The sequence below is a fragment of the Oryza sativa genome, chromosome 11 (assembly GCF_034140825.1).
Source record: "Oryza sativa Japonica Group chromosome 11, ASM3414082v1".
In the NCBI taxonomy this organism is placed as follows: Eukaryota; Viridiplantae; Streptophyta; class Magnoliopsida; order Poales; family Poaceae; genus Oryza; species Oryza sativa.
Genome location: NC_089045.1, coordinates 14,325,863 through 14,346,447, shown reverse-complemented (window position 1 = coordinate 14,346,447; position 20,585 = coordinate 14,325,863). Strand labels below are relative to the sequence as shown.

The 20,585-nt window shown below is 48.1% G+C and overlaps 1 long non-coding RNA gene and 1 pseudogene across 2 annotated transcripts; one reads left to right on the top strand and one right to left on the bottom strand.

Moving 5' to 3' along the window:
* Window positions 1-645: 645 nt before the first annotated feature.
* Window positions 646-1,868, top strand: LOC112936936 (uncharacterized). 2 transcript variants are annotated; one of them, XR_003239472.2, is made up of 4 exons: window positions 646-898; window positions 1,076-1,167; window positions 1,326-1,446; window positions 1,531-1,868. It is a non-coding gene; the product is annotated as an uncharacterized lncRNA (long non-coding RNA). The 2 variants fall into 2 exon arrangements; XR_010737384.1 differs by lacking the exon at window positions 1,076-1,167.
* A 12,771-nt stretch (window positions 1,869-14,639) lies between these two features.
* Window positions 14,640-17,988, bottom strand: LOC136354165 (uncharacterized; annotated as a pseudogene).
* Between the last annotated feature and the right edge of the window lie 2,597 nt (window positions 17,989-20,585).

The window sequence follows — 20,585 nt, the reverse complement described above, 5'->3', positions numbered from 1 at the left end:
TGCAGAGTGTTCTACCGCCGCTGGATCCAGATCTCGAGTTCCGGAGATTTTACGGGAGCACACCGCAACGATGGCTCACCAACCCTCACTCAAGAATCTTTACCTTCCCTTGTCGCCTCCGGGTTGAATTCGCTCAGCTTAGGAATTTTACAGTGGATCTCGCCGCCGCCTTCCACCAACCCTCGCCTAACGAATCCAAGAGCCAAGAATCGAGTGTGCTCTGGTACCTTTGTTAGGAATCGAGCGTAGCGAAATGGAAAACGAATCCTCTCTTGTTCTCTCTCTCAGGAAAAACTTATTGGAACACGATTCAAGGTAGGGGAACGAGAGTATGTGGTCGCCGCAAGAACCCTAGAGCTAAATTACCCCTACTCCTAGAGAACAAGATAATTATCTGCTTTTTCTTACTCCTTCACTTGGCAAAGCCGCAACATATATTAGAGTTTTACATCTTAGCTGTCAAAGCAGACACAGCACTAGAAAAAGAGCAAAACGACAAGAGTGGAACAACTACAGCTGACCCCCAATACTCTCTATTTTCCGATTCCCATTAACGAACCGGTATGCTGAAATCTGGGCCGTCCATTCCCTGTATAGCTTCCATCTCCGTTTCTTCAGAGTTTCAGAATTCCTCTTCCGATATTCAGACTTCTTCAGATGACCTCCATTTCCATCCCAGGTTCTGACAACCACGCAGCCCCTCCTCCCAATCCACCTCCACCAACTTTCATGACTCCCAATCCACACCTTCCTAATCGTCTCCCTCTAGCAAGTGATTGCTTAGAGGGGTAAGCAGCCACAAGATCCCCAGAGCCGAGCTCTTCCCCTCCGGTGCTGCCGTGGCTTTGGGCCAAGCCAAGCACAAGCAGGAGAGGCCCATCAATCCCTTCCTCGTCAGGTATATCTCCCCTTCCCCCATTTTCCCCTGTTTTTGTGACCGGATCCTACCACTAAGTTCGATTCTGCTGGTATACCAGTATTTTTGCATGTGATCTGTTTCTTCATTGGATAGAAATAATTTATAATACAAAAACAACAGCAGGAGATTTCATTGTTAACCCATTCTTGCAAATAGGAAGTCTTCACAAAGGTTTAAGGTCGGTCAGATAACTAGACACCTCGTGTTAATGTTTCCAATGGAATGTTGCTTTTCAAGTGCAGAGGAAGGTGATCACCTTTTCTTTTGTTTGCTCTGTCATTTTTCCTAACCATTCCGATCTGGTGCCTTCAGACTGTAGTGATTGCAATGCATCTTAGCCGGAGCAGGCTTGGTGGTGGGGATTGTGTTTTCTTGATGAGCTTTTTCTTACTGGGATTTTGTTCAGGTTCTGTGATTTTCTGGTTGAATAGTAGAGAAATTGAAGTGGATTCCTCTAAGCAGATAAGTTCAATGGCATAAGGAATACGATCAGTAGCTTGCTCACTGCATATAACACTGTTGAACAGGCTAGTTTTTCTCTGAATATTTTGACAACAAATTTACTCATACTAGAATGCTCTGAATTTTATTTGTGGCCATGTTGGTAGCAGATGCAGTTTTCACTCTTGATGGTGGAGGCACAGCTCGATGGCATGATGGTTCATAGTGGTCTGCCGAAGTGTGGAGATTATGGATACCCCATATCTACACGGCATGTATAGTTTGGTTGGGTACGGGGTACCAGATATAGATAGAATATCTTTAGGAGGACTCGGGTTAGTTTCTAAACTTGTATGTCAAGGAAATACCCGGGATCCTAGTCGGTTACGATTGTATTTTATCTGTAATCACATATTCCGTTAGGGATATGGACTGTATTTTGTAATACGAACCCCTTCCCCTATATAAGGAGTGGTCCGGGTCCCTCTAGGGACACGATTTTCTCCCAGATTATACGATCAATAATACACTCGGCGGATCAATCCCCGGACAGGAGTAGGGTATTACTTCTTGATTAAGAAGGCATGAACCTATATAAAATTCCTTGTCTTCAAACCCATCCACTTTTCTAGATTGATAGCCACCCCCTTTTAGTATTGCCGAAATCTTGTTTTGACAGTTGGCGCGCCAAGTAGGGGGAGCGTCAAATTTTTCGCCGACTAGTGCGATGGGTTTCGTCTCCGGCATCGACGACTTTGCCTTCCCTCCAGGGCAGGCGTTCCGGTTCGGCAGCCTCGACTTCATCACCAACGACTTCGGCAAGATCTCTCTCCTTGACTCGGATTTGAACCAGTCAGGGAGAGACCAGGTCTCAGCCCCGTTCGGTATTCCGAACTCGGCCAAGATCTACCCCAAGCTTATCTCGATCGAGTCGGCTCCAAACGACTCGGACGAGATCCCATCTACTCCAAGACCACCAGATCAAGACGATGGGGCCTACCCGCCAATCCTGATGAAACTCCCCGACGATCTGGCTGCTGTCTTCACTGCAAGGACGTCTTCTCCCCGTAGGCCTAGGCGGAATTCGGCTTCAACACCGATCCAGCCTAGCTCCAGGGAAGTCGGCGTCATACTCCAGCCACTCGACACGGTTTTGACGGATCAATTGGAAGGCTACTTCAGCTCCCCCGGCGTCGACTCACGACCAACAGAGATCGTAGAGTATGACGAATTCGGCTACCGCTACGACAACCGCGACCTCGACGACTTCAACGAAAGCTTTGAAGATAACTACACCCCTCTCTATTTCGGCGTCTTCATGGCAAATAACGAGACGGAACAACAACGCCAAGCCCGAGAAACAGAAGCACGACGCGTACAACAGGAGGCCATGCGACGCCGACTAGAAGAGGAGCGCCAAGCACAAGAGCAAGAACGGTTGCAGCGTGAGCAACAGGAACGCGAACGGGCTGCAAAGGAGGCCGAGGACCGACGACAACGAGCCTTGGACGTAGGGCGACGAGCGTGAGATCTCATCGGGCAGCAAGACGTTGAGGGGACGGCGGTCTTCCGTACCCCTCAACAGAACGATGTTGCGGCGATCACCCTCCTCGACACCCTCCTCAAGGAAGACGCACTCAACCAAGCTGACCACGTCGTCAACATCTTGAACCAGACCAAGACCATGATTGCCGCCTCGGTCCCGGTTAACTCTGGAAGCGTCCGCACGCTGACTGGCAGCCGGGTCCCCCATCTTCGATCTCAAAATTATCACCTGCCAAGCCTCAGCATCGCCGGCGCAGGATCCAATCACAGGAGCAGGGGCCACGATGAGCGATCGGTTCACTCGCCTCCTGAGCGACACAGGGAGCACTGAGTTGAACGGCCTCGCTCCCCACCTCGTAGGCGCCCCGTCGATCTTCATGATACAATCAACCAGCGCCATGCAGCGCGAGGCCATGCCCACCGCCATTCACCGGATCGCTACGATGACGACGTGGGTGGAGTAGCTGCCTTTACTAACGACCTACGTCGAGTGGATTGGCCAGCCGGCTTCAAGCCGACTGGAATCGAGAAGTATGACGGCACCACTAATCCGGAGTGTCTACGGTCTCGCAATCCGCGCAGCAGGAGGAGACAGCAAGGCCATGGCAAACTACTTACCTGTGGCCCAAGCGGATTCTGCCCGGTCCTGGCTTCATGGGTTACCCCATGGCACAATCGGATAATGGGCGGAACTTCGTGACCACTTCATCGCCAACTTCCAGGGCACCTTTGAACGCCCTGGCATATAGTTTGATCTCTACAACGTCATTCAGAAGTCTGGAGAATCCCTTCGAGATTACATCCGACGCTTCTCTGAACAACGCAACAAGATCTCCGACATTACCGACGACGTCATCATCGCTGCTTTCACCAAGGGGATTCGTCACGAAGATCTAGTCGGCAATTTCGGGCGCAAGCCTCCCAAGACGGTCAAACAGATGTTTGAAAAAGCCAACGAGTATGCCAAAGCCGAAGACGCCATTATCGCATCCAAGCAGTCCCGTCCCACCTGGAAGCCAAAGAAAGATGTGCCGACTACGGGAGGGGGTGGAAGTAACAATCACAAGGACCGCAAGCGTAAGCCCGAGGAACTTGTTGCGACTACTACACACTCCTCCCGACAACGTTCGCGCGTCAACACTTTTGACAAGATCATGAACTCCCAATGTCCGCATCATCCCAACTCCAATCATGCAGCTAAAGATTGCTTCGTGTATAAACAGTTTGCAGAGCACTACGCCAAGAATGCAGGAAGACCTCCGATGGAGATCAAAGCACGTAGAAAAAGAAGGATGATAATGATGATGCCCCGACAGGTTTTCAAGACCATCGCAAGGAACTCAATCACATCTTTGGTGGCCCTCTGGCTTACGATCTAAAAGAAAGCAAAAGCTGACTGAACGGGAGATCAATACTGTTCAGCCTGATACGCCCCAATATCTTCGGTGGTCGGAGACAACAATCAAGTTTGACTGCTCGGATCATCCAGACTGAGTGGCCCACCCGGGGTGGTACCCCCTGGTACTAGACCTAGTGGTTCGCAACGTCAAGCTTTGTAGATCCCTAATCGATGGCGGCAGCGCACTCAATATCCTCTTCGCCAAGACCCTGGACGACATGCAGATCCCTCGCACCGAGTTGAAGCCGAGTAATGCGCTCTTTCACGGAGTCATCCCAGGGCTATCCGCCACGCCACTCGGCCAGATCACTCTTCCGGTCACCTTCGGTACTCGGGAGAACTTCCGCACAAAGAACGTCTGCTTCGAGGTTGCTGACTTCGAGACAGCGTATCATGCCATACTCGGGCACCTGGCGTTAGCCAAATTTATGGTCGTTCCGCACTACACCTACATGATGATTAAGTTGCCTGGTCCACGAGGAGTCATATCCCTGCGGAGCGACATCAAACAAGCCGTCACATGCGACAAGGAAAGCTGCGAGATGGCCCAAACCCGCGAGATCGTGATCGCCCGAGAAGACATCCGACTGACTGCAACCACGGCAAGCGAAGGAGAAGTGCCTTCAACCAAGATCTCAAAGAGTGGAGAAAGCGAAGCCAAGACCAAGAAAATTCCTCTAGATCCTTCTGATCCTACTAAAACTACTGTAATAGGCGCCGAGTTAGATTGTAAATAGGAAAGCGCGCTCATCACCTTTCTTCAAATTAATAAAGATATCTTTGCGTGGAAACCATCCGATATGCCTGGTATTCCCAGAGAGGTGATTGAGCACTCTTTGCATGTTAAGGAAGACGCTAAACCCATCAAACAACGACTCCGCCGCTTCGCACAAGACAGGAAGGACGCGATCAAGGAGGAATTGACCAAGCTGTTAACAGCAGGCTTCATCAAAGAAATCCTTCATCCCAACTGGCTGGAAGAAGACCTTGCAATGGCGCATGTGTGTCGATTACACAAACCTCAACAAGTATTGCCACAAAGATCCTTTTGGTTTGCCTTGCATTGACCAGGTAGTCGACTCGACCGCCGGCTGCGAGCTACTCAGTTTTTTGGATTGCTACTCAGGATATCATTAGATCCGATTGAAGGAATCCGACTGCTTGAAGACTTCATTCATCACGCCCATTGGGGCCTACTGCTACATCACCATGCCTTTCGGATTAAAGAACGCAGGAGCAACTTATCAACGCATGATCCAGGGATGTTTCTCAACTCAGATCGGTCGCAACATTGAAGCTTATGTGGATGATGTAGTCATCAAGACCAAGCAGAAAGATGATTTGATCATGGACCTGGAAGAAACCTTTGCGAGCATCCGCGCTTTCAAGATGAAACTGAACCCTAAAAAATGCACCTTCGGAGTACCATCAGGGAAGCTGCTTGGATATATGGTGTCTCATAGAGGCATACAGGCCAACCCGGAGAAAGTCAATGCCATCCTCAACATGAAACCGCCGAGTTCCCAGAAAGGTGTCCAAAAGCTGACTGGATGCATGGCGGCGCTCAGCCGGTTTGTTTCACGACTCGGCGAGCGGGGGATGCCCTTCTTCAAGCTGTTAAAGAAAACAGACAATTTCCACCACTCCAATGGTGTGACCCGATGCTCACAATGATCGTTCTAATTACCGTTAGGAAATTATCTCACTACTTCCAGGGTCACTCAGTCATGGTGGTTACATCGTTTCCGCTCAGCGATATACTTCATAATCGCGAAGCAAACGGGCGGATCGCAAAATGGGCCCTAGAACTGATGTCCTTGGATATATCGTTCAAGCTGCGAACTTCGATCAAGTCCCAAGCTTTAGCCGACTTCGTCGCCGAGTGGACCGAGTGCCAAGAGGATACGCCCGAGGAGAAGATGGAGTATTGGACTATGCACTTTGACGGGTCGAAGAGACTTTCGGGCACTGGTGCTGGGGTTGTTTTAATTTCCTCGACTGGAGAAAGACTGAGCTACGTGTTGTGGATACATTTTTCTGCATCTCACAACGTGGCAGAATACGAGGCGCTTCTTCACGGACTACGGATTGCAATCTCTTTGGGAATTAGGCGTTTGATAGTTTGTGGAGATTCACAGTTGGTTGTTAATCAAGTTATGAAAGAGTGGTCCTGCCTTGATGACAACATGACCGCCTATCGGCAAGGGGTACGTAAGTTGGAAGATAAGTTCGATGGACTCGAACTCACTCACGTTCTTCGGCACAATAATGAAGCAGCCGACAGACTAGCAAATATTGGATCCAAACGCGAAGCAGCTCCTTCCGATGTATTCGTCGAACATCTTTACGAACCAACCGTACCAAGGAAAGAAACAGTTAAGGCCACGGACACTCAAGACATAGCTATGGTTGAAGCCGACTAGAGAGAGCCCCTTATACGATTTCTGACCAACCAAGAACTCCCCCAAGATAAAGATGAAGCCGAGCGGATTTCCAGGCGCAGCAGGCTTTATATTATTCATGAGACCGGGTTGTACAAGAAAAGTCCATCAGGAATCCTGCAACGCTGTGTGTCTTTGGAGGAAGGGAGACAATTGTTGAAGGATATAAATTCTGGTATTTGTGGCAATCACGCTGCTGCACGGACCATTGTCGGCAAGGCTTACCGGCAAGGATTTTTCTGGCCTACAGCTGTGTCCGATGCTGATAAGATTGTGCGGACATGTGAAGGTTGTCAATTCTTCGCCAGACGAACTCATCTGCCAGCCCAAGAGTTGCAAACCATCCTGTTGTCCTGGCCGTTTGCGGTTTGGGGGCTTGACATGGTCGGCCCGTTTAAAAAGGCAGTCGGAGGTTACACTCATCTCTTTGTGGTTGTCAACAAATTCTCCAAGTGGATTGAAGCTAAACCGGTCATCACAATCACGGCAGATAAAGCTAGAGATTTTTTCATCAACATTGTGCATCGGTTTGGAGTACCTAATCGGGTCATCACTGATAACGACACTCAATTCACTCGCAGAGTATTTAAAGACTTCTGTGAAGACTTCGGCATTAAAATCTGTTACGCCTCCGTAGCGCATCCTATGAGCAATGGACAAGTCGAACGAGCCAACGGCATGGTTCTCCAAGGAATAAAGGCACGAGTTTTCGACCGACTGAATCCCTATGCTGGCAAATGGGTATAACAGCTGCCAGTCGGGCTACGGGCCAGTCACCATTCTTGCTAGTTTATGGAGCAGAAGCAATGTTGCCTAGTGAGGTGGAATTTGAATCTCTGCGTTTTCGCAACTTTCGCGAGGAGCGCTACAAAGAAGACTGAGTGGATGATCTACACCGCCTGGAAGAGGCCCACGAAGCAGCCTTAATTCAGTTGGCCAGATACTTGCAAGGGTTGCGTCGCTATCATAATCGTAATGTTCGATCATGAGCCTTCTTAGTCGGCGACCTGGTTCTGAGAAAAATTCAAACTACACGAGATCGCACAAGTTATCCCCCATATGGGAAGGGCCATTTATAATCTCAGAAGTCACTCAGCCAAGTTCCTATCGACTCAAGCGTGAAGACGGTACACTTATCGACAACTCCTGGAATATCGAACATCTTCGTCGTTTTTATGCTTAAGTTTTACTTCTGTATTTCCCTATTTTGACTGCTAACATCAAGCTCCCCCTTGAAGTTATCAGTCGGGGGCTATTATAACAATAATGGAGTGTGATCTTTATCAATTCAATTTGCTTACTTGATTTATCATTGCCTTGCTTGATTTTTCGGCTTAGTCCATGAGGACTAAAAGCTTTTTAATAGCTTTTGCGGGTTTTAGGATCAATAAGGTTTGACAAAAGCTTTTAAGAAATCAGATGCTAAGTTTGAAATACTGAGCACAGCATAAATTCATCAGTATTGTACAAATTGTGCCTCCATCATCATCATCAGAATCATTGTTGTCAAATTACATCAATCAGTATCAGTCTTTTGATCATCAGAGTTATCAGGACCAGTCGGTCGAAGATCGGTGTCCTGGAATCTCTCAACTACATCAACCGCTATCTTATCGGCGGCTTTTTGTGTGTCATTGATGAGGTCAAGAGAAGCTTCTTCGCTCGTCCCGTCTGCAAAGCCATCAACGGCGTCAATATCAATCTTTGGGTATAGGGACTTGGTCATCGCCAAAGCCAGGCTGCTCCCATACTCCCAGCCTCTTTGATATTCTTGAAATATGTATCCGGAGCAACTCTCAGCTTGTCAAAGATTTCGGAAGCATCGAATGTACTCGGGCCATTGTTATTGAAGAACATGGCTTGGACGAGTGGGGTAGCAGCATTAGCATCTTCATCCCTGGCCCCTTCAAGCCTTTTGATTTTGCCGACAAAGACGTTGAATTGAGCTTGTGACTTGATCTTGTGGTCTGCATCAACAGATTCACATTAATGAGTCAGCATAAAGAAAATGATGGCTTTTGAAGTATTGATTGCTAGTACCTTCAACATCTTTCTAAGTCGAGTCCCTCTGTCTTGCCAGTTCTTCCTTGTCATTCTCCAGAGTTTGAATCTGTTTCTCCAGTTGAGATATCTTGGCGGCTTGCACTATATTGACTCCGGTTAATCGAAATTACAAAGATGGCAGCACAAGTTAGTTGGACAGAGTTTATGTGTACCTTTTGATGAGCCACTCAGTTCAAAATTGGATTCCTGGAGCTCAGCAATCCGATCCCTCAGATCATGCTCAGTTTTCCTGGCAAGTTCTTTGGCTTTGTGCAGTTGATTTCTGGTGGCCTCAAGGGTGCCGAGATGAGGAACTAATTTCTCTATGGTTGCGGTTTTTGCTTCGTTCCTGAGATGAATCCTCTGCAAAACAGTTTTATTAGCGCTTGAGCTAAATGGCGAACAGATGGTTGAGGTCGGGCGTCAAGAAACTTACGTTTACAATGCGAGTAGCCTGGCTGAGTGCCTTCTTCAGTAGGCATACCTCCTCATCTTCTTTTTGCTTATTTATTACGATCCCCTGAGGTTGCATATCGTTATCCCACCACTTGACCGGAATAGGAGGGCGTGAATCTTTAGCCGCTCGTATCCGGAGAATTTCTTCTTCATCACCAATCATTGGCCCTAATGTATCCATGAATAAAGGTGAAACAATCGAATAAAGTCTGTTGGATCAAAATGATTTCAGATAATGTGTTTACCTGTGATGATTTCTGGACGGGGACGAGTGGACTCTTGTGCCTTTACAGGAGATCTGGATCCTAGGTCATTGATGGCATCCTTTCTGGGAGGGCTGCCTGCTTGAGCTTCAACTTCAGCGATCTCTTGGCTTGGCCCTGTGTCCGACTGGTTTCTAGTCGGGGGCTCCTGGTTAACTTCGGCTCCAGCTTCGGCCGACTGGCTTCCAGTCGGGGGTTCGTTGCTGGGTTCTACATTGTCGGTTGCCGGCTGATTGTCACTCGGATGATCTTTTGCAGTCGGCCCGGTTTCTTTTGAGGAGCCCGTCTCCATGTTAGTCGGATCAGAGTCTTTCCCAAAAGGATCTTTGTCAGATGGTTTCCTACAAGTTTGAGTTGTGCTATCAGTATCATTTTCATGATGGGTGAGCATCAATACAAGGAAGATCGTTATATGATTTGTACCTGGAAGACTTCCTGATTTTCGGCATAGGACGACTGGATGTTTTCTTCTTTGGATTGGCTTGCTTCGGTAGTTTTCCGGTCGCCCCTTTATCTCCAGGTTTTCCGGCATCATCGCCTTCGTCGTCACTCAGAACTAACATCCTCTTGCGGGAATCTGACTGGACAGCTGGATTAGAGGTGTTTGGTTGGGTTTCAGACTGAATTTTTGGTCCTCCACTTCCCTGACCAGTTTGACAGCGAGGTGATCGGCGCTGAGTGATTGGAGGATCCGACTTCATCAACGCGAACTCCTGAGCATGAATGTCAAACAATTTAACAAGAGACGAGATCATGCTTTTGAGGAAGGTTGAGATGTTTGAATACGTACCTATGGAGGAGGATTGAAAGCATTGTACGGCACTACCGGCAGCAAGTGTGAGTAGCAGACTACGATAGCATTTGAAAAGATCTTGTACATTCTCTCCTTCATGACCATAAAATCAAGAGAATCTGGATCTTCACGGTTTGGGTCGTGCTTGCCATCAAATTCGAAGGCTGTACGAGATCTCTCCTTAATAGGAGCTAACTGACTCTTGGTAAAGTGTCGGGTGATTTGTTCTCCTTGCAGACCATGTTCCTTCAGCTTTATCATGCGCTCCATCAGTTCCAGTGCTTGAGCAGCTTCATCTCCCATAGGCAGAGTTCCTAGTGTCCTGATAAACTTGGGGGAGACAGGAGTACTCGGGGAGTGCAGGCTCAGGGTTCTGAACTGTGGATCCCCGTTTTTATAACAAGAATCAATCGTGTAAACAGTACCATTTCCCTGGATCAAGTAGTCTGGTACACACGAATTCATAGCTGAAATACCAAGTGCACATACACGAGTGTCTAGTACGAATTATTATATCATAAGCCCGCAGGCATAGTCTTAAATCATCGGACCGAACGGTCCGGAATACATTCCAAAAACAGAAGTAGGTAAGGTAGCGGAGTTAAGGCAGCGGCACGCCATTGCCACAGGCAACGACCGTAACTAAGACCTACTGGGCGCCATCGTCTTCATTACCCTCCTGGTAATAGGCATAGGGATCCTCCGAAGCTTCATCTCCGACCTCTGATTAAGTTTGTATATTGCAAGGGTGAGTATCAACCGTACTCAGCAAGCCACCACAGCAACGATGCATATGACAGGGGTATTCAAAGGATTGGCTATGGTTCTTTTGCGCCAAGCAAGTTTTGTAATTCTTTTCACAAGCCTAAGACCTAGCACAGACTGATCAAATTTTAGTACCAGTGTTCATATTTAAACAATGACGGTTCTGTCCACCATCCATTGTGATCCCAAGGATAGCTTCCCGCCATTGAGTCGTCATGGTTTTCTGAGGACGTCCACATTCCCGCCTCTCAGGAAGTGGCTCCATCAGTATAGAAATCATCATGCAATATCCCATCCCACACAAGTTAAGAATTTAGAGTCTAACCAAGTGTAATACACGTCCCGGTGCTCAATAACCGCGAGCACGGCTATTCGAATAGAATTGGTTTACTCACACTGCAGTGGATGTACACTTTACCCGCACTCCGCGACTGCCCAACATATGAGCCTCGTCCCAACACATGAGACGCGTCACGGCAAAGCTTTTCGATAACCTCGCATTGGCAGTACCCGCTCCATGAACTTGACATCCTCATACACTCTAGGCGTACACGGTTTCTAGCAGTGAGAGGAGTTCTAGCGCACCCGGGAAGGAAAGACTCACACATGCATTAAGTTATAATCATGGTTAAATTCTCACATGGCAGTCCTACCGATGGCGACACCACTGTAGACACCCGCCTCTCGGTTCTTCCAATGGCTGCCCCACCGTAGAGCCCCTGCCTCACACATCAAGAGACCACTATGCATGGATACTGCCTCCGCTCAGCTATCTATTCCGCAAGGTCTATACCCATACGAGAAATGCGGTTGTACGGGGGTCGTTTCATACTTAACTTCATGGCTCGGTCCTTAATTGACCGGGGACGGTACTAGCCTTTTCCGGATACCACCCAAATCCTCCGTCCGCCCAGTCAAAAACAGTTATTTAGTTTATTTCTCCTTTCATAAATCATGGTATCATTATCATGGCAATGTGGCGCTCATGTCTCCACATGCCGCATCTCAATTACCTTCCCAAAGGTAATTGCCGAAGCATATAGCATTTGATAAATATGAGTATGCATGATTCTAGAGTGGCATCTCTAAGCATTTGTCATAGTTGACTAGGGACTCATACGTAAGCATGGTTACAAGAAAATAAGGGTAAACAATAATCAAGGTATGGCATATTCACAAATAGGATGTTCATCATTACATCTAAATTACTACTGCGAATTGATTTCTTATAGAAATTACCAAGAATAATCCATAATTTATATTAAATTTTGCAATTCTACGACTATAATTAATCAATAATTAAATTCTAATTATTTTAAATTTTCTAAACTTCCCTAATCTCCCCCTAATTTCTATTTATTTTTTTCTTTTCTTTTTCTCTCCTCTTTTCTCTCTTTTCTTTTCTTTTTTTTCCTTTTCTCTCTTTTCTTTTCTTTTTCCTTCTCTTTCTCTCTTTTCTTTTCTTTTTCCTTCTCTTTCTCTCTTTTCTTTCCTTTTTCCTTCCCTTTCTCTCCCTCCCGGTTTCTCTCCTTTCTTTCTTCTTTCTCTCCCTCGGCTTCTCCCTTCCTCTCTCTCTCTCGGCTCTCACTCTACCCGGCGGCACGGCGACAAACAGGGGGGGCAGCGGCTCACCGACGGCGGCGGCAGCGACAACGGCGGCGGTGACGACGGCGCACGGCGCGGCACACTGGGGCGGCAGCGCGGAGGCACGAAAGCGGCGGCACGACAGCACGAGGGCGGCTGCGCGGCTGCACGATGGCGGCGGTGCGTGGAGAAGGGGAGAGGGAGAGGAGGGAATGGAGTGGGGTGGAGAACGGGAAGGGGCCGGGGTTTTTATAGGGGAGAGAGGGGGAAAAGGGAGAGAAGGATGGGGAGGGGTGAAACGACGGCGGCGCGGCAGCGTGAGGCGGGAGGCGGTGAGGAGATGGGCGCACGGCACGGGATGGGCGACGCGACGGCGCGCGGTTCGGGGCGGCGACGCGATGGGCGGGCGACGCGACAGGCGGCGACGCGACGGGCGGTGACGGGGCGCGTGGGCGCGCGGGGCGACGGGATGGTGGCGTGGCGCGGCAGCGGCGAAGTGACGGTGCGCGGTGGCTCGGGGCGCGAGGCGCGCGCAGCAGGGGAGATGGGACGGGCGCGCGGCGACGGCGGGGACGCGGGGCACGAGGCGACGACGCGACGGTGACGACGATGGCGCGCGGGGCTCAAGGCGGCGACGGTGACGGCGCGACGGCGACGGCGGTGGCGCGCGGCGGCAGGCGGCAATGGCGCGTCGGCGCGGGCTCGGAGCGGCTAGGGGCAGAGGTGGGAGAGGAGGGGGAAGGCTAGGGACCGCATCGAACACCTACGCCATAATGAACAGTGTATTTTCCTATTTATCCCGATTTTAGTTTATTTCCCATATAAATTTGATTCTATAATTTCTAAATCTTGCATAAATGAAGTTTACTAAATATTTGTGTTATCTCAACTAATGAATTCACCCAAGATTAATATTACTCATATTTTATTTGTATAATTTATTTGAATTTTTAATTAGGGTTAATTCTTATTCCATCGCATTTACATTTAATTGATACGAATATGATCGTGATAATATTTTATTTATTTCTATCCACACCTAATCTTTATTTTAAATTATATTTATTTTACCAATTTACTTCTAGGGTTTATTCCTAATTAACTATTCTTTACTCACGATTAATGAACTTCAAAATCAAATCCAAATAAAATAGGCGAATAAGATCTACATGATGCAATTAATTTAAAAGTTTTCGAAGGTCCGTATTTTTAGAGGTTTGCTTTTATTGGTCAAATTTTCAGGGTGTTACAAACCTACCCTCCTTAAATAAATCTCGTCCTGAGATTTCTTACCAGTTTTCGAATAGATGCGGGTATTCCGTCCTCAAGAATTCTTCGCTTTCCCAGGTGGCTTCATCCGCAGTGTGATTACTCCATTGTATCTTGTACATACGCCACACTTTGCTCCTAGTCCTCTTTTCGGCTTCATCCAATATCCGGACCGGGTGTTCTGGATACGTAAGATCATTGCTAATGTGAATCTCTTTCAGCGGAGCTTGTTCTTCCGGCACTCGTAAGCATTTCTTTAATTGAGACACATGGAAGACTGGGTGCACATCAGCGATATTCTCTGGTAGCTGTAACTGGTATGCAACTTCTCCTCGTCTAGCCGTGATTTGAAAAGGTCCCACATATCTTGGCGCTAGTTTTCCTTTGACCTTAAACCTTTTCGTTCCCCTCATCGGAGAAACCTTTAGATAAACGTAATCTCCTTCCTTAAACTCCAGGTTTCTTCTTCGGGTATCGGCGTAACTCTTCTGTCGTGATTGTGCCACTTTTAGACGGTCTTGAATCAGGTGAACCTTTTCTTCGGCCTCTTTGATAATGTCAGGTCCAAATACCGCCCGTTCACCTGTCTCGGATCAAACAATTCCTCATTGGGTGAGATTTTTAGGCTTGCTTGAAAGCTATTGTTATAGGAGAATTCGGCGTAGGGCAAACATCTCTCCCAATCCTTGCTAAAATCCAGAGCACAAGCTCTCAGCATGTCCTACAAGACCTGGTTTGTTCTCTCTGTCTGGCCATCTGTTTGTGGGTGATAAGCTGTGCTAAACGCAAGGTAAGTTCCTAGGGCTTCATGTACTTTCTCCCAGAAATGCGAGGTAAATTGTGTGCCTCGATCAGATATAATGCTCTTAGGTACACCATGAAGACATACTATCCTGGTCATGTATAACTCGGCTAGCTTGGCACTGCTATAATTTGTCTTAACGGGGATGAATCTCGCCGTCTTGGTGAGTCGATCCATGATCACCCAAATGGAATCATATCCTGTTGCGGTCTTGGGCAATCCAACAATAAAATCCATACCTATCTCATCCCATTTTCATTCGGGAATCCTAAGGGGTTGCAACAAACCTGCCGGTCTCTGGTGCTCAGCCTTCACCTTCTGGCATACGTCACAGAGCGCTACGTATTCTGCCACATCTCTCTTCATGTTGGGCCACCAGTATCCTTCCTTCAGATCCTGGTACATCTTGGTACTTCCGGGGTGCAATGAATATGCCGATTCGTGAGCTTCCTTTAGGATTAATCCTCTCAGTCCACCCTGTTCGGGTACATAAATCCTCTTTTTATACCATAGGACATCCTTCTCGTCGGTTGAAAATTCCTTTGCAAATCCTGCAGCTAGACGTTCCTTCACCTCTTGGATTTCGTCGATGTCCTTCTGGGCCTCTTCTATTTGGGTTCTCAGAAGAGGTTGAATGTCCAAGGTGTTTATCTGTCCACGAGGTACTATATGTAGGTTTAGTTGGGCCATTTCTTCCTTAAGCTTAGGAGCCATTCCTTCCGTCCTCAGATGATTGCAATGGCTCTTTCGACTCAAAGCGTCGGCCACCACGTTTGCCTTGCCGGAGTGATAGTGAACCTCCAAGTCATAATCCTTGATTAATTCCAACCATTGCCTTTGCCTCAAGTTGAGATCTGACTGGGTGAAAATATACTTCAGACTCTTGTGGTCAGTGTAGATATCACAATGATTTCCAATCAGATAATGTCTCCAAATCTTTAGCGCATGAACCACAGCTGCGAGTTCTAGGTCATGGGTAGGGTAGTTTTCCTCATGTGGTCGCAATTGTCGCGACGCATAGGCCACAACCTTTCCGTCCTGCATCAGTACTCCTCCTAGTCCTTGCCTTGATGCATCACAATATATAACAAAGTCTTTCCTGATGTTGGGAAGAACTAAAATAGGCGCCGAGGTCAGCTTTTCTTTGAGCTGCTCAAAGCTTTCCTGACACTGTTCTGACCACACAAACTTCTTTTCCTTCTTGAGTAGTTGTGTCATTGGTCGGGCTATCTCAGAGAATCCTTCAATAAACCTTCAGTAGTATCCGGCCAAGCCTAGAAAACTCAAGTAATCCATGAACACTTTGTTCATGAGATTCATAAAGTATGCCGGGGCATTGGTTAAACCAAACGACATTACGGTGAACTCATACAATCCATAGCGTGTTGAGAATGCGGTTTTGGGTATATCCCCGGTCCTAATTTTCAATTGGTGGTATCCTGATCGAAGGTCAATCTTAGAGAACACCTTAGCTCCTTTGAGTTGATCAAAAAGATCATCAATCCGTGGTAGTGGATACTTGTTTTTGATAGTTACTTCGTTCAGTGAGCGGTAGTCCACACACATTCTCATGCTACCATCTTTCTTCTTGACGAATAGCACTGGGGCTCCCCAAGGTGACGAACTGGGCGTACAAATCCCTTTTCTTGCAACTCTCTGATTTGCTTTTTAAGTTCCTCCAACTCATTGACTGGCATCCGATAAGGTCTCTTGGATATGGGAGCAGTTCCGGGTATCAGATCAATAATGAACTCTATGTCACGATCTGGTGGCATCCCAGGTAAATCTTCTGGAAACACATCGGGAAATCGTTGCACTACAGGTATTCCTTTTAGGGGTAGCATGGTAAATATGCCTCCGGCACATTCGGTTAGTCTAGGATCTTGATGCATGGTTGCTCTCATATCCGATCCCCAGGGTGTGGTCAGGGTAACTTCCATACGTCTACAGTCGATTACCCCTCTGTTCTTTGTTAACCAATCCATACCCAATATGACATCCAGGGTCTGGGTATCAAAACCATAAGGTTGGAGGGAAACACCACATCCCTAAGACGAATAGGTACGTCTATGCAAGCATGACTCACAGTTATCTCGCCCCCAGGTGAGTGTACTATCATAGGTTTTCTAAGTCCCACTAGGGTTAAGTTGTGCTTTTGACTAGCCTTCAAAGATATGAATGAAAGCGATGCACCAGAATCGAAGAGAACTTTAACCGGGGCAGAATTGATAGAGAACATACCCATTAGTACGCCCTGATCTTCCTGGGCCTCTTCAGCTCGAACATGGTTCACTTGTTCGCATCCAAATCCGGTAGCGGTCCTGTTAGTTTACGGAGTCTTGAATAGACCTCGTCCGGCAGCAGGGGTAGTAGTTCCACGAACAGTCATTGCATTAGCACCAGTACGGACAGGAGTTTTGCGTGGATGAGGGCAGTTGTTGGCGTAGTGCCCATACTCCCCGCAATTGAAGCAGTCCATATTCTTCTTGGCTCCAGGGGCAGCCAGAGTTGGTGTAGGGGTGCGGTTCTGAATCGCAATCGGCCTGTTGAAATTGCTAGGTGCGGCGGGGCGGTTGGTCGCCACAATAGGGGGTTTCCACCCCGACGAAGTGGCTCCCTTGAGTCGCTGAGGCACTCCCTGAGGTGGGCGATTCATAGCAAGCCTCCTCTTGCGGTTGTGCTCTACAGTCCTTTGGTCGTTCTCCAACCTAACGACCTTGTTGATTAGGCTCTGGAAACTCTCATGATCTTGCCCAATCATAGGTCCACGCAACTCATCATTCAGCCCTTCTATGAACTTGTCGATCTTTTCTTCTTCATCTGCGAGGTCTCCAATTGCATAGCGGGCCAACTAAGTGAATCGGTTCAGATATTCCTGCACCGTTGTGTTCCCTTGTCGCAGCCCTCTAAACTCGTTCTTCTTCATACGCATTACCGCAGCAGGCACGAAGTTCTCGCGAAATGCTGCAGTGAACTCTTCCCAAGTGGGTTCTCCAGCATCCTCTTCCCGAGCTTCCTTGTAAGTATCCCACCAATCACCAGCGGGTCCCTCCAGTTGGTTTACTGTGAAGATCACTTTGTCGGCTTCGCGTACCTGGACAAGGGTCAGTTTCTTCTCTATGATACATAGCCAATCTTCCGCCTCCATAGGCTCGTCTGCTGTAGCGAACGTGGGTGGCTTGGTCCTCATAAACTCTCCAAAGCTCGATCCTCCGCGGTTGCCTTGGTTGTTTGCAATGGCTTGTAGAAGTTGGGTTTGAGTGGCCATAACTCCGGCCAGGGTGGTTAGGTCAGGTGTCTGAGTTTCTTCATTGCTGGTTGACGCCTGACGTCGGCTTGCCATCTGTGTAGGCCGATTAAGTAAGTACCCTAATTTTCTAACTAGCTCTTATGGTTTTATCCCATTAAGGGAGTTGTTTTGATGTGAACTTTGTTTTGCAAGTATGGTGGAATAAACTCATTTATAACACAACAACAATAATATCATAAATAACATCACAGAGTTCCACAAATAGTACATAAATCATGATGCAATCGACTGCACACATACGCAGTCCAAATAAGGTTCATCCAAAAGATACATCGAACTAACCATTAAGCTACTCGTCAATCTAGGTAAGAGAGGGGTGTCTCGCATACTATCCAAAAACCATCTGAAGCGAGATCGGAGCTGCAATAATCCTCCAGTCTAGTCATCCAACCATCCGCAGGATCCTGGGGCAGGTAGAGGGTGGTCGCTGGCACGGGCAAACCTGAGTCCCCACTGCTCGGAAGTAGTGGCCTCTGGATCTGGCTTGGGCTTCTTGCCCGGGGGTCGGGTGCTCTTGTGGGCAGTGCTGAGGGTGCGAGGGCCTCCGAGGAAGGTGATGCGGGGAACAGGGGTCTCATCCTCTGAAGGATGAGTGATGTCTGGCTCTATCTCTGGCTCTGTGTCGATCCCCTCTGTCTCGGAGTCGACCTGGATCGGAGTCTCTAAACTGGAACCCAGCTGCGGAGAAGGTGTAGAGATCAGTGGAGTGTGCACAATCTCCGGGGCAGGTGGCTGTGTCACTGTCGGGTCCACCAAGTAAGGTGCTGACTCAGTAGCCAGCATACCAACCTCTCCTAAAAGAGCGTGGAACGCTGGTGGGTACGGCGGGGTGAGGAAAAAGTAGCGGTCACGCCCTACTGCTATGGAACTAGAAGCCCCTGTGGTGCTGACCGTGGCTGCTCGAAGCTGCTCCTCCAGCTGGCTGACGTGCTCCTGATTCTCTCTCAGCTGCTCCTCAAGTGTATCCATCATCCCGCGGCGATCGTTGTACTGGTCAGATAACTGCTGGAACTGGTCGCCGTGGACCTGGAGCTATGCCTTGAGTGAGTCTATCTCACTGCCCCAAGCCTGGTGCTCCTCCTCCAGCTGAAGCTGCTGCGCTCTGAGGTCAGACACCTCGGTCTCTAACTCTTCCACACGCCTCTGCTGGTCGTCGATCTCTAACAGAGCCTCCTTGTAAAAGTCGTCTACTGCCTCAGCCCATCGTGACAATCGGGTCACTATCGGGTTGTAGCAACAAGGTGTGTCCTGAACTGTGCAGACGGAGTTGCTCTCCTCTCGAAACGGGTGGTGAGCAAACGCAGTACTCACCAACTCAGCTCGGTGGATAGAGCTAAGTCGGAGGAAGGCCTCCCGTGCTGCATCCTGCATCGCGGTCTCCGGTAAGACGCGACGGTGGTGTGTTGGGAAGCTGTAGTCTAACTCTGAAGGAACTTGCGTGTGAATCTCGACCCGAGCCTCCCAAACAGATCCACACTGTCTCACTCGGTAGATCGGAAATCTGGGGTATCGCAGACGCCTCATCAACCGGTGTAGCTCAATGACTTATCCCTCTGAGCGGGGTACGCCCATCTCCCAGGTAGCTGGTGAATCCTGATCTGCCATCTAATTTTAAGAAAAACCCAAGGTCAGCTGAGAGTAAAACTTGTTTTGTGAAGAAAATAGTTAAGAGTAAGATGAAAATCGTACCGAGTTTTGTAAACATAGTGTTTTTATTTTTGAAAGTATTACTAAATGGGAATTTCTCCCTTGGCCAACTTAGAAAAGGGGAGGGGCGCCTTTTGGTCTTTTCCTACAGTCGTATGGCTCTGATACCAGCTCTGTGGATCCCCGTTTTTATAACAGGAATCAATCGTGTAAACAGTACCATTCCCCTGGATCAAGTAGTCTGGTACACACGAATTCATAGCTGAAATACCAAGTGCACATACACGAGTGTCTAATACGAATTATTACATCATAAACCTGCAGGCATACTCTTAAATCATCGGACCGAGCGATCCGGAATACATTCCAAAAACAGAAGTAGGTAAGGCAGCAGAGTTAAGGCAGCGGCACGCCATTGCCACAGGCAACGACCGTAACTAAGACCTACTGGGCGCCATCGTCTTCATCACCCTCCTGGTAATAGGCATAGGGATCCTCCGAAGCTTCATCTCCGACCTCTGATTAAGTTTGTATATTGCAAGGGTGAGTACCAACCGTACTCAGCAAGCCACCACAGCAACGATGCATATGACAGGGGTATTCAAAGGATGGCTATGGTTCTTTTGCGCAAAGCAAGTTTTGTAATTCTTTTCACAAGCCTAAGACCTAGCACAGACTGATCAAATTTTAGTACAGTGTTCATATTTAAACAATGACGGTTCTGTCCACCATCCATTGTGATCCCAAGGATAGCTTCCCGCCATTGAGTCGTCATGGTTTTCTGAGGACGTCCACATTCCCGCCTCTCAGGAAGTGGCTCCATCAGTATAGAAATCATCATGCAATATACCATCCCACACAAGTTAAGAATTTAGAGTCTAGCCAAGTGTAATACATGTCCCGGTGCT